The sequence below is a fragment of the Amblyomma americanum genome, chromosome 4 (genome assembly GCF_052857255.1).
Source record: "Amblyomma americanum isolate KBUSLIRL-KWMA chromosome 4, ASM5285725v1, whole genome shotgun sequence".
NCBI classification, from domain to species: domain Eukaryota; kingdom Metazoa; phylum Arthropoda; class Arachnida; order Ixodida; family Ixodidae; genus Amblyomma; species Amblyomma americanum.
The window spans coordinates 109,312,085-109,325,154 of NC_135500.1; the positions used below are offsets into that span (position 1 = coordinate 109,312,085).

General features: G+C 50.5%; 2 pseudogenes; both read left to right on the plus strand.

Moving 5' to 3' along the window:
- The first annotated feature begins 267 nt into the window (after window positions 1-267).
- Window positions 268-2,097, plus strand: LOC144129745 (uncharacterized; annotated as a pseudogene).
- Window positions 2,098-4,159: 2,062 nt separating this feature from the next.
- LOC144129746 (uncharacterized) lies at window positions 4,160-5,623 on the plus strand (annotated as a pseudogene).
- The last annotated feature ends 7,447 nt before the right edge of the window (window positions 5,624-13,070 follow it).

Sequence of the window (13,070 nt, forward strand, 5' to 3'; positions counted from 1 at the left end):
TGCCACTGCTTGCGCGGGCCGTGCGGAGAAGGACGGACGGTCGGTGACGGGAGCGGTCGCATACCGCGTCGGCTCCGTGCAGATCGCAATCAATTGCGATACACCAACTTTTCCCCCTGCAAGCCTGGTATCATCGTCTCCAGGAACCTCAGCGGCACCCGTCTACACCACGGTTGTTAAGGTGGGGCCAATTTTTGACCACTTTTCGGTCATTTGAAGCTTTCGTAACGCCGCGGTAGTGCTAAGCCTAACGCGCCGGGGGCTGCGATGGCCCCGGTAGGGGATCCCTCGGCTCTGCCGGCTCCAAATCAAGTCACCGGATACGACCCGCAGTCCTGGAAGATCTTAACAATGGATATCCACCAATTCGAGGATACGACTCAAGGCGAGGATCCTCTACCAACCGAGGACGATTACCTCCAAGATATGGTCCGCGTCTGGCGCGGAAAGAAGAACGCGGCGGCGGCATCGCTGGACGCTGGTGCTGGTGCCACCCAGCAACAGGTGCCGGCTAGCTCTGCGCATACGCAGGGCGGGAGTGCGCTGAACGCAGCCTCGAAGAGCTCCAAGCAACTCCCGTGGCGGCCGCAGAACACGCCGCGCATTGAAAAAGATGACATCGTCGTGGTGCTGAAACCAAGAAAACACGGTGACCTAAAGGCAACTTTTGGTCCTGGACGAGCCGGCGCTGCAGTCCGCAGCATCCTCGGGGACGACGCAAATGCTGGACTTGAGGTGTGGCCCGTTTGGGACCAAAACGTCCTTGTATGTGCACTGAAATCTGTCGACGCCGCGGAGAAGCTACTCCGGGATATTGTGCTGCCGGTAGGGGAACGCGAGCTACCGTTCCGGGGACACCCTAAACTCTCCGGTGCGTTCTGTCGAGGCGTCTTGACTGTTTCGCCAGACGAAACGTCTGAAAGCGTTAAACGAAAACTCAGTGCGGAACAAAATGTGGTGTCTGTGCGCACCCCGGTTGCGGTGATCACGTTCGCGGGGACCAAGGTATTACGGACGGTGTTGTACAGCTACGAACGGCTCCCTGTTCGCTTGTACAAGAAAACAGTGCCAGCATGCCACCGCTGTGGCACAGTGGGCCATCGGGCCGATGCGTGCCCGCGACCGCAGCCGGGCCGCTGCAAACGCTGCGGAGTCCAGGTTCCCGATGCCACTCCTGACGGCCCGGCAGAACATGACTGTGTTCCGAGCTGCCTCATCTGCGGAGGCGGCCACCCTACCGGAGCTCCTGGCTGTGCCGGGCGGTTCCGGAAAGCCATCAAACCGAGCTCCCCATTCGGATCCAAACCGACGACAAAGACGGGGCCCAAGCAGGCTCCTCCGCCCAAGGCCAAGAAAGCGCCAGCCGATCAGGAGACCAAGGCCAAACCCGGCACATCAAAACCTGTCAAGGCCGCGACCCAGGCGGTGCCCCCGGTCTTCAACGCCAGGGACTTCCCGCCCTTGGCACCCGTCCAACCACAGGTGAGCAGTTATAGTAGGGCAGTTTCCGGGCCCCCTACCCGTTCCTCCCCTACCGAAACAGCCCTACAGCAGCAGGTAGAGGAGCTCAGGCGCCAGAACCAAATTCTAGCGCCCAAAATTCAAGAATTAGAGGCCAAACAGGCCGGGTCATCCGAACCAATGCAAGAAGCTGAGCCAGATGACGAGGATGACGGATAATCCGTAACATCTTGCCTCACTAGCGTCTCGCGGCAGTGCGGGGACACGGTAGTTGGATCTGCTGGTCGCGTAGCCGGCCTAGAGGCACTGCAGCGCCAAACCAAGCAACTGGAGGAGCAAGTGGCGGCCCACCCGAATCAAGTCATGTCAGCAGTCCGCGAGTCCTTCCAGGACATGTTCAAGGCAGCTTTAACTCAAGCACTTCCCGACCTTATGGCCCAGGTCACTGACTCGGTCCTTAAAGCCGTGCAGCCCTGGGTCAGCACCCAAATTAAGAACGCCACTAGCTGCGAATCTCCTCACCTCAAACGTAAGACAGCCTCCCGCCAGGCAGCGGAGGAACATGGTTCCGGCTCTGCAGCTGGTGGCTCGGTGCGGCCACTCGCTAGGGTTGCGCTGGCTCCCGGCCAGAGCTAGTCCGCTCGCCCGTAAATAAATAGAACAAAATGGCTAGCAGATCTAATAGGAATGATAAAAACCTTGAAAAATTCCAGATCATCCAATGGAACTGCAGGAATTTCAGAGCTTGGAAAAAACGGTCACACCTCCAGCTCTACCTGCAGTCCCTAGGAGACATGCCGGAACTCATTGCCCTGCAGGAGCCCGGCATAGACGCTAAATTATCAGGCTACAGCACCTTTCAGGGGGGCGCCTCTACGTGCATCTTGGTGAATAAAGCTTACACCGTGGTTCAGGTCGACTTAGACTTGAGTACCGAGCAAGAATATACAATGGCCCGGGTACTGCCTCTCAGACGCCGCGACCCGTCAATACATATCCTCAACATATACTGCCCTCCGCATAAGCCGGGCATAAATTTAATGAAATCTTCCTTCGCGCGATAAAAATGGCAGCCAAAGTGCCTCTAGTGATCGTTGGAGACTACAATGCTCCCAGCCTTCATTGGGGCTACCACTTCGAACAGGAAAGAGGACGTAAGCTGGCCGAGCTCATCTCCACCCTCCGCCTCACGTTGCTCACGGACCCGGCGTATCCCACCCGAGTGGGGAATTCGGTAACCCGCGACACGTGTCCCGACCTTTCTCTCGTTCAAAATGCTAGAGCGGCTGCTTGGGAGAACTTTGGAGATTCTCTAGGCAGCGATCACCTCCTTCTCCGGATTACACTCATGGCGAAGGCAGTGCGCAAAAAATGGGGTCAGGCCAAGCTGACCGATTGGCACAAATTCCGAAATCACACTATCCCTCCCGTACTATTTTCCGGCGGTTACGCGGAGTGGGCTAACCACATATACAACATTCAGAAACAACACGTCACAACACTACAAACCACCGAAGAGATCCCCGCAGTGGAAACCCACCTCCTGCATTTGTGGGAGGCGCGCCGGAGCTCAACTAAACGGTGGAAAAAGCAGAAAACTAATCGCAAATTACGCGACCGCATAGCCAAACTCACAGAGCAGGCTGCAGCGTATGCTGCCGAACTCTCAGATTCAAATTGGATAGCACGCTACGACGCCGCAGCTCATCAGATGAGCTCGAAGGGGACGTGGCGTCTCTTTCGCAGTCTAATCGACCCCTCCCAAACGAGAGGGGAGACGCAAAAGCAGCTCTGGCGGGCTCTGCAAGGGTATCAAGGTACGACGGCGCAACTTGCGGACACTCTGTGCGGCAGATATCTCTGTCGTACGGAGGACCCGCCTGGGCCTGAGTACATGTACTCTGGCAGGCCTAATGAAACACTTGATGCCCCTTTTGAGTTGCACGACCTTAAGGCGGCCTTAGCAAAAATGCGCCGGGGTACGGCTTCGGGACGGGATCACATAACAGTGAACCTGTTGGCGAACCTACCGGACCCAGCCTACCTCCATTTATTAGAATACATCAACAAGATCTGGGACGGGCGTCCACTCCCTCCCGAGAGGAAAAAGTCACTTGTGAAGTTTATCCCTAAAACAGGTAAGGCTGTGATTACGGACAACCTGAGACCCATATGACTGACCTCATGTGCGGGCAAGCTTATGGAGACGATGGTTCGGGATCGCCTCTCTCCATACCTGGAGAGTAAGGGCGTCTTTGCAGTCACCCTGTTCGGGTTTCGCCCCCACATGTCTGCACAGAATGTCCTTCTCCAGCTGCACAGGGATGTAATATGACCCACAACTATGCAACACAATGACAAAGCCATCCTCGCCCTTGACCTGAAAGGGGCTTTCGACAATGTTAAACACGGATGCATCCTGGCCAACTTGAGTTCTACTGATTGTGGGGCTAGGGCCTACGCGTATGTAAGAGATTTCTTGACTAATCGCCAGGCCTTCCTTCGGATTGAGGGCAAGGAATACGGCCCTTACATGATGGGAACACGGGGTACCCCTCAGGGAGCGGTGTTATCACCGCTCCTGTTCTACATAGCTATGATGCGCCTCCCAAGCCAACTGGCCCGGGTGGAAGGCATTCAACACGCGTTATATGCAGATGACATTACAATTTGGACCACTGAGGGGAGCCTTGGGGACATGGAGGCCCGCCTTCAGCAGGCCGCTTCCATAGTCGATGCGTATGCTATGGACTGTGGGCTCCAATGTGCTCCAGCGAAATCAGAGCTTCTGAATGTCAGAGCGAACCCAAAGGATAGGACAGCAATTCACATCTCTCTGTCAGGAGGTCCTATTAGAGAGGTGGAGGAGCTCCGTATTCTGGGCCTTTTCATTCACCACAGACTAAGACCGGACTCCACCATTGTAAAACTCAAGAGAGTAGGCGAACAGGTAGGGCGTATGATCCGCCGCGTTTCCAACAAGCGGGGCGGTCTGCGGGGCAGGGACGCGCTTCGGCTCGTCTATGCCTTCGTGACTAGCCGGATCCTCTACGCCGTGCCATATCTCCGCACTACTAAGCAAAACTAGGCGCGAATAGACGCCATCATTCGCAAGGCAACTAAGCGAGCCCTGGATCTCCCGGTGGTTACCTCTAATGCTAAACTAAAGGCAATGGGCGTGCTAAACTCCTACCAGGAGCTGCGGGAGGCCCACCTCGTGAACCAATACACGCGGCTCATGCAGACGGCCCCTGGGCGCCGCCTGCTAAACCGCTTACACATCCAACACGACTGCACTCCAGAGGAGACGGAGCGTATCCCGGTTCTGTGGCGCCATATGCTCTGGGTCTCCCCGCTCCCCCGTAACATGGACACCGACATGCACGAAAACAGACGACAAGCGCGGGCTCGGGCTCTTGAGAGACAACACGGCTCCCGACCCGGTGTATATTATGTAGACGTAGCAGGGCCGTCGCCCACGGGATTTTACACGGCCGCTGTTGTTCACCAGGAAATGCACGTCGATGGACTCTCTTTTCGAGCCCCGAATTCAATGCGAGCCGAGGAAGTAGCGATAGCGCTTGCTGCCGCCCCCGCCAATTCGAGAATCATCATTACAGACTCCTGAAAAGCATGTGATCATTGCTTGGCTGGGGAGATCTCCCCCTTAGCTGCTTGCATTCTAAGACGGACTGCCACTGATCCAACACCGAAAAGAATCATTTGGGCTCCTGGCCATCAGGGCGTACGAGGTAATGAGGCCGCTGACGCGGCTGCCCGAGCGCTTATTTACCGGGCTCCTCATCCCAGCTCTTCTGGCTCGGAGACTAACCAGCCGCTGCTGCGATTCAGGGAAATAATAACGCATTATAGCGACAACCACCGCCTTTTCCCGGCCCCTGCCAAGGGGCTGAGTAAGACGGAGGAGCGAACTTTAAGGCGCCTGCAGACAGGTACTCTGCTCTGTCCTGCAATCTTAAAGCATTACGATCCTAACACGGATGGGCGATGCCCGCACTGTGGGGAGACCTGTGATATCTTCCACATGGTGTGGGCATGTACTCAAAATCCTCACCTCCCCCTTCCCATACCCCTTCCAGAGAGGCATGGGAGGCTGCCCTCCTCAACTGCTCCTCGCTTGAGTACCAAATGGCTCTGGTGAAACGGGCGAGAGACAGAGCATTGTCATGCGATGTCCCGGACTAGGGACGCCGACCATGTAGCGGGGCCACTCGGTGGCTCCCAAACTCTATTGCAGCAATTAAAAGTTTTCACCACCACCACCACCGGCCATGCGTCACTGGAGCCGGAAGTACGAGGAAGCAGTGAACGTTAGCGAGGCAGAGTGAAGAGGAAATTCATCCGGCTGCGCAATGACGGCCGCAACAGGAAGTGCAGCATCTACAGCGTAGGTTTCGTGATGTCAACAGAGAGCAACGGCCGCGCCTCCGGCCTTTCAGGATCTGCTGCTACGGTAGTTATGACCCCGCGGCAAGATCTGCCGTGCAGCAGCTGGGACAACTACCTCTCACCAGGGATGAAGACGCTAACCAGCGAGTGGAACACTGTGTGAGCGCCGCTGGCTTTTATTCGTCGCTGTCATGTACAATAACCTCGGAGGCCTGGTGGCGATGCCGATCGTAGGACAGAAGGCCGACCGATCGCGCTGGTAAGAGTCATCGAAGCAGCTCTCAAAAATATGTTGAGAATTTCTTGCGTCTACAGTAGGTGTGTGGGCGGCGACACATCTCAACCGCATTTAAGTGGGGAAAGCCCATCGGAAGTAAATCTTCAGCAATGTTTTTTTACTATGCTTTTTACAGTGGTCCTCATGTTCACTGCAGCTTGTGTTTGGTTGCGCTGTAATACGTTCAAATATATCCTTCCTAAAAAATTTTGATTTAGCTTTGGGATATCAGTTATTTTCTTTTGTGTCTAACGTCATGACATCGCGGGCAACGCAGGCCCGTCATTGTCATCAGCGTCGTCGTGCCGATTTTGGCGGCCATTGCGGCCGTGTTCACATCGTCCTTTATGAGCTCCGTCACTGCGGGCATGCTCGTCAAGGGCTCGCTCATCCCGATAGACCTCGTCTCATGGCGCTGGCCATGTTCGAGGGGTGCAGCGGCGCCGCGCACCTGGTCGTGGCCATGGCCGCCCTGTCTCCATGGCTGATAGCCAGAGTGATTTCGGACCTGCGCGTCCTCTGCCTCTCCGTGCTGTTCTGCGCGTTTGCACTGCTTCTTATGGTGCTGCTCTGCGTGGATGAGTCAATTCGGCGACTTCGGGTGGTCCTCGAAATCCCCAGCACTGAAAGCAAGCCGATGACCACAACGAATTTGCACCGCTTCTCGCGAAGGTTAAGAGTGTGTAGCCCCTCGTGCCCGGCCCATTGCCATGCAAGCAACGATGCACGCCCCAACTTCGCCACAGAACAGGTTTGAAGTGCTTGGCCCGTTAAATGAATCTCCACGCAGTGATGCCCGGGCTTGTCAGGTGGCTAAGTGTATTATGACGTTACACCGAATGCGATACCCGCTGAAGTGAAAATTAGTACTGTTGCTGAAACATAAACAATGAGATCTCTGTTTTGGAAATGCTCTTAGTGTCTACTTGAAGACTTTTGTTTAATAATCTGGTATTTTTTGGTACTATGAATAATGAATAATGTTCCGGGACAGAAATCGTTTTTATTAACTTGCGAAGGTACACTTACGGAACGTTTATGAACAGTTCCAAGGCTTGATAAGCGCGATTTCGGGAGATCTCCAACGCACTTCCGCATGAAACAACCTGAAATTTTACTATTTTAACGGAATTTACAGGAAAAATATCCCGAGGAGGGCAAGCCCAAAATTGTGGTCCGGGCTTGCGCCGTGCTCGTGTGGTGCTCGTGCCGGAATTTCATAAAGTCAATCTCGCCAGAAGCGGCGAGGATTCTGGCCGGCAGAGAGTTGACCCGCAGTCAGCTAAATATGAACCCCAGTGCACATGTCCGTTCCCGGTAACCAAGCGGCACAAAAGTTACCCCGAGCTGTCTACTTCCGGGTAACCGCGGAACCGCCGGACTGTCGGAACCTGGACGAGCACGCACAATCCTATTGTGAGGTTGTTGAGAACTATAGACTAAACAGAAAACTCGGCTGCCGCTGCCGGGTTCGAAACCGTGAACTCCGGCTCTGTAGCCGAGCGCACTAACCACTGAGCCACCGCGGCGGGTCTGGGAGTGAAATTCCTAACCTAGAATGATATCATGGGAGCACGATGAGAGAACAACGTATTCCACAGTATATGAACACAGTATAATGATGGCTCTGGCGGCCAAAATCGAGATTCACTTCGGATTAGTTGTATGAAGCGAAAAACCATATAGCGGCGTCATCACTTTCGAATTTCGCCGCTGAGTTTCTAATTTATCACAGAAAGCAGCGCCAGTATCGACAACGGCCAAAGCGGTGAATCCCTCCACAGAAACGTTGAGCGCATTCGTAAGGAAAAAACGAAGCATTAAACTTGTAGTTGAGTACGCAGTTCTTGCCTCGGGAACTGCGGCAGACTAGTTTTCCTGACCTTAATGCATTTATTCTACACTGGCCTTAATATATTAGGCGGAGATTAAGTGAGTGGAACAATTGTTCAAGGAAGCATTTGATGGAAGGAAACTAAAGCTGCGATTTTAGGAAGAACGCTGAACGTTACCGATTACAAATTTCTTCGAGGACTGCCATTAATAACTAACCTTTGATATTTGTCAAAGGCTGAAGAAGTCAACAGATGTCTAGCGTTGACAGTCATTTTCATGAAATTGGTGCGAGAACGTGAAATTTTAACTTTCTATTTGCTTTCTTTAGTTTTACAGACTTTATTTTAACTGAAATTACCGCATAAGCTATTGCGCGATAGGGCTCTATTACTTTAAGGCTATGTGAGTGAAACTCTAGTGATGGTAGAGACATCAATGAATACCACGGCAAAAAAATTGCGACAGGAAGATGTTTTTCTATGCATTAAAGGAATGGTCTCAGGCTTACTGTTGGTCTACAGAGACAGTCAGCCGTCTCAGAAAACCCAAGCGTTCCTAAAATGACCAGCTTTCGTCTTCTTTAAGTTATTGCTACATATTTTTTTCTACCTGTTAACTCACTTCTAATGCACCCTCGATTGTAACGTGCAACCTCTCTACAGGGTCAAAAGCAAAGTGCAACAATTTAGACTGTAACGCGTACGCGATTTTCTTCATGCGATATAGAAATACGCAAGTAAGGCAAGTAAAACATTTTGCTTTCAAAACTTTTCCTTTTTTTCAATAGATTCAGTGCTGTAACCAGTTTTCTACATGGTGTCTGTAAATGAGCTGCTTTCGAGACAGTGAGCTGTGGTTTAAATCCTTTCGGCGGAACATGAGACAATCGGAAATACTGACAGGAGCTTACAAGATCTCTACGGACGCCTGGCAGTGAATAAAAACACTGATGTTTGGGGTGAAGCATCTGTCATCAGCTGAACAAGGAAAAGAAAATCTGCTTGATCTCGTGCGTGCCGGCCAATGGTCCACAGCTCTGGCGCACGTGCAAATTTGCAGCGTGAGGACACGCTTATTCTTACGGATAGGCTAATCCCTATCAAACTGCCTGCTGTAAAACGTAAGTGCGGCTAATCAGGGGTTTGTAGCGGCTGAGTTTCTCGTAGCCTAACTGTGGACCATTAAGAATAAATAAGGAACATCTATGTCCAATTGGTTGCTCGTTATGGCGCTGATTGAGACAAATTTCTTTTAAATGTTATCACAGGCAGCGAAATATGGGTTCATCGCTTCTAGCCTGAGAGAAAACAGCAATCCACGGAGGAACGCTGTACGACGTCTCCTGTAAACAAGTAGTTTCAAACAGCACCTTCCAGCGGTAAAGTCATGCCTACGGTCCGCTGGGACTCTGAATGGGTTTTCTCGATGGTTGTACTCCCTCATGGTGAGACGATAAACTTTGAAGTATACACTTTAAGACACTTCAGAAATTGAAGAAATGATTCATTGGTGCTCGTCGCCACACAAATATGAACGAACTACTCTTGCTCTATCACTGCGTAGTTGGGAGATCGCAAATATTCTGCGGACTCTTCATAATACATGACAGGTGGCGGTGGTGAAAAACGTATGTTTAGGAGGAGTGACTGAAGGACCAGTGCTCGTGGGCGCATTTTCTGACTTCCATCTCTTTGGCCTACTGAGGGTTGAACTCGAAGGGAAGCATACGGCAACAATGAGGAAGTTAGTCATAAAGTTGGACGCTGGCTCAAAAACACAGTGGTACCCTGAAGGCATACAGGCTCTCCTAATTAGGCGACATACGGCCACAGGCTTGAATGCAGAATAAGTTAAAGAAATATGTGTTGTAGCCAAAGAACCGCCAAAAAATATAGGAACTAAAACTGAGATTAAAATGTCTGCGTTTTCAGGAAAAGAAAAATGTCTGTTGCACTACCTATTCAGTGGCGTTCTACACTTATCGATAATGATGAAAAGGGACTTAAGACTGCTTACAGACAGCGGTCACGCATATAATTCGTCCTATGCGAATAAATTTTAGTCTTCACCGCTTGCAGGCACAATGAACTCCGTTTTAAAGAGGAAAAAAGTGAGAGAAATGTGTTTGTCACGTTTCCGCCTGATACCTTCGCTACTCACTACTTCCATCTGGCTGCATGATATATCGATGGATATTTGCGTTACTCACAATCCCTTAGAACTTTATGCATGCTGTTGTTGTTGCAGAGTTTTCCTTTTTTAGTTGCGGTTTCACTTTTGTGATAAGCTAGCAGCGAAGACTGAAAGTAATCTTGTAGCAACGTTGGCAAGAATCCTGAGGCCTTCCCCTCACTTGTTCACGTTGTGATTATACCTTGTGAAGTTACCTTGTGTTTATGATTATACCTTGTGTTTGTGATTATACCTTGATTATACCTCGCGCAGAAAATATGAACAGAATGCAGTCTTATTTTGTGGTTTTTATTTAAACTTCTAAAGAGGTTAATGCGAGCGTCCATACTAATTGCTAGGCTAAAATGTTATGATTTTCTCTATAGATGGCGTTTTCAGGAATAAAATTGGCAGTGGCTTAGCTCGATTATGCCAGTATATACGTAGTGAGATGTACGTTTCCCTGACTGAGCTTGTTGTGGTCACTGCATGTTTAGCAATGAGAGACGTTGAGTATACACATGTTTTATTCATTTTGTTTGACAGGGATGAAGATTGCCCTATGATCTGTGAAGTAGCATGCATGGGTCTGAATTTTTTCGATGCAGTATTTCGATTGGGTAGAGCCTCTTTAGTATGCAAGCTCTTTATTAGTTCTCCATCGTGTAGTCTGGACGTGACGGGCCTGAAGCTAAAGTCAAACTTTTCTTTCATACACTGACTAAGAGAGTCCTGTTTCCTGTTAAAATCACCCAAAGTCACACACAACTCTGAAACCGTGCCGTAGGCTTGTATACACTTGGCAACCACATCAATCGTCTGCTTGATGTGGTTGTTCTGTCTGCTTGACATCTGTCTGCTTGACAGATGTTCCCGGTGCCACGTAGACTCCTTGGATAATGCCGCTTTACAGAAGCCGAACACAGTCAGCTTCACCATTATACACCGTGATCGAAGGGAGATGCCTGACAGCGGTGATACCTTGTTTCACGTACACGCAGACTCCAGCGTTCTTATTTCGTTCAAGCCAACTGCCAGGCAACAACCTCAGGAGTTAATCTTCTCTTGTCTATACCGCCGTTTAGCAGCGGCTGGACTCCCCTTATCCGCATCCATGTTAAACGTTGATATAGACGCCCACTACATCTTCGCCTTTTATACGCAATGCTGCACATGCGACGCGGTGTTCGGGTGATAGAGCGGAGTGCGGCGAGGCGGCGACGAAGAACGCGGCGCAGCTGTGAGGTCTCTCTGGTTAGCATGGTATCGGCGTATGCTTACAACTGCTCATCCGCGTGACGTCACGCTTATCTTTGACGGTGGAGCGGGCTCCCGGCCGCGGCGAAGCGCACGCCGCACTTTTCTCCTTTTCGGTTGCCATGGTAAGGGTGCATGCGCACAACTTTCCTCTCCCATGTAGCGCGAAGTGCTCGACTGGTAGCCCAGTGTAGCTCCAGCTACAAAAGTAACAGCAGTTATCGGACATGCTTCCTGTCAAAGCGATGTTCTAATATAATTGCTGTAAAAGTGTTTCTTTACGGCTAAAGATCAGGCGTCCAAAAGTGCATTGCAAAGAAAGAAGAAAAAATTCGAATGCGTAGCGCTACTAAACATTTGTGTCATCTCTAGGCATTTCTGTCCTATAAGAAGCGCTATAATTACTAACGCAGCTCCGAAGCTGGAAAACCTCTGGGAGATTTTGTTTCCAGATTTTATTCTTAACGATCTTTCCAGACATCGACATGCCGATTACGATTTGTTGGGCGAACTGACATGTGAAGCCTTTTTCACGTGCTGAGTGTAAGTGAAACTGAAAGTTACAAGGCAGAGTGTGTAGATTCACATAATATGTGCTTTGTGCTAAAAACCGTCCATAGAATAGATTTCTTTACGGAATCCACTATGTACTGCAGAAAAAAGGAGGAACTCGCAACAAGCCCTACGACTATTCCACATCACTTTCAAACAAAAAAGCGGAAGTCACCCCAAAAGCTATTCTTCTTAGTTTATTTGCAAAAGACGAAAAACAAATCCCTTCGCCGTGACAGCTCATTGGCCAGGGCACGCGGCTTTTCAGCATGAGGACCCGGGTTCTCTAACAGAAATTTCTTTACACAGTCTATGGACTGTCTATAGGTTTTGTTTATAAAGTATGTAAACTTCCTTGAGTCCAATCCTTACTCTACAGACAACAGAAATCCTATAGACAGTCTAAAGGCCATACAATTCTAATTGACTTTTGTACATAAAGATTCTATAGAACAAGTATACAGGAACGAAGTCAGCCATAAAAAGGCAGAGAGTCTATAACAAGGCAATGAGAAATCTATATACCATTTTTATAAGAAATCAATCCTGCCCTCTATGGAGGGGAATCAAACAAGGCCAGGTGCTCGAAACGATTGAGGAAGGTCAGACACTGCGCAAAAGGACGAGGACAGGAAGTAAAGAAATGAATACCACACCACGCACGGCCCGTGCTGTTGTATTTATTTTGTAACGACAGCTACAATACGCTAGCCGCTTCGCCTGTTCGTTCAATCGCACTTTCCGCTGTGGTCGCACTGCGCGTGGTCGCACTTGACCGTGCACTGTTGCCTAGCAACCGCCAGACGTCGCTGCTGAGCGCCGCGCCACTCACCTCACCAGCTTTGCGCATGCGCATGACGTCATAGCAGAGCCGCTCGCTTCGCGCGCGGTGAACCGAGTAGGAGCAGCTGTCCGCATGCGCCGTAGAATGATAGGTTTATATGCAGGGTGTCCAGGCTAACTTTAGCCAAGGCTTAAAAAAGAAGATATTTGAGCTAGGTTAGGGAAACCGCTTACACTTACCAACCGGCTTACGCATCATAGGCAATTTTTTCTTTTGCAATTAATTATTTAGCAATGAAGATGATTTTCGTAAATGCGTAAA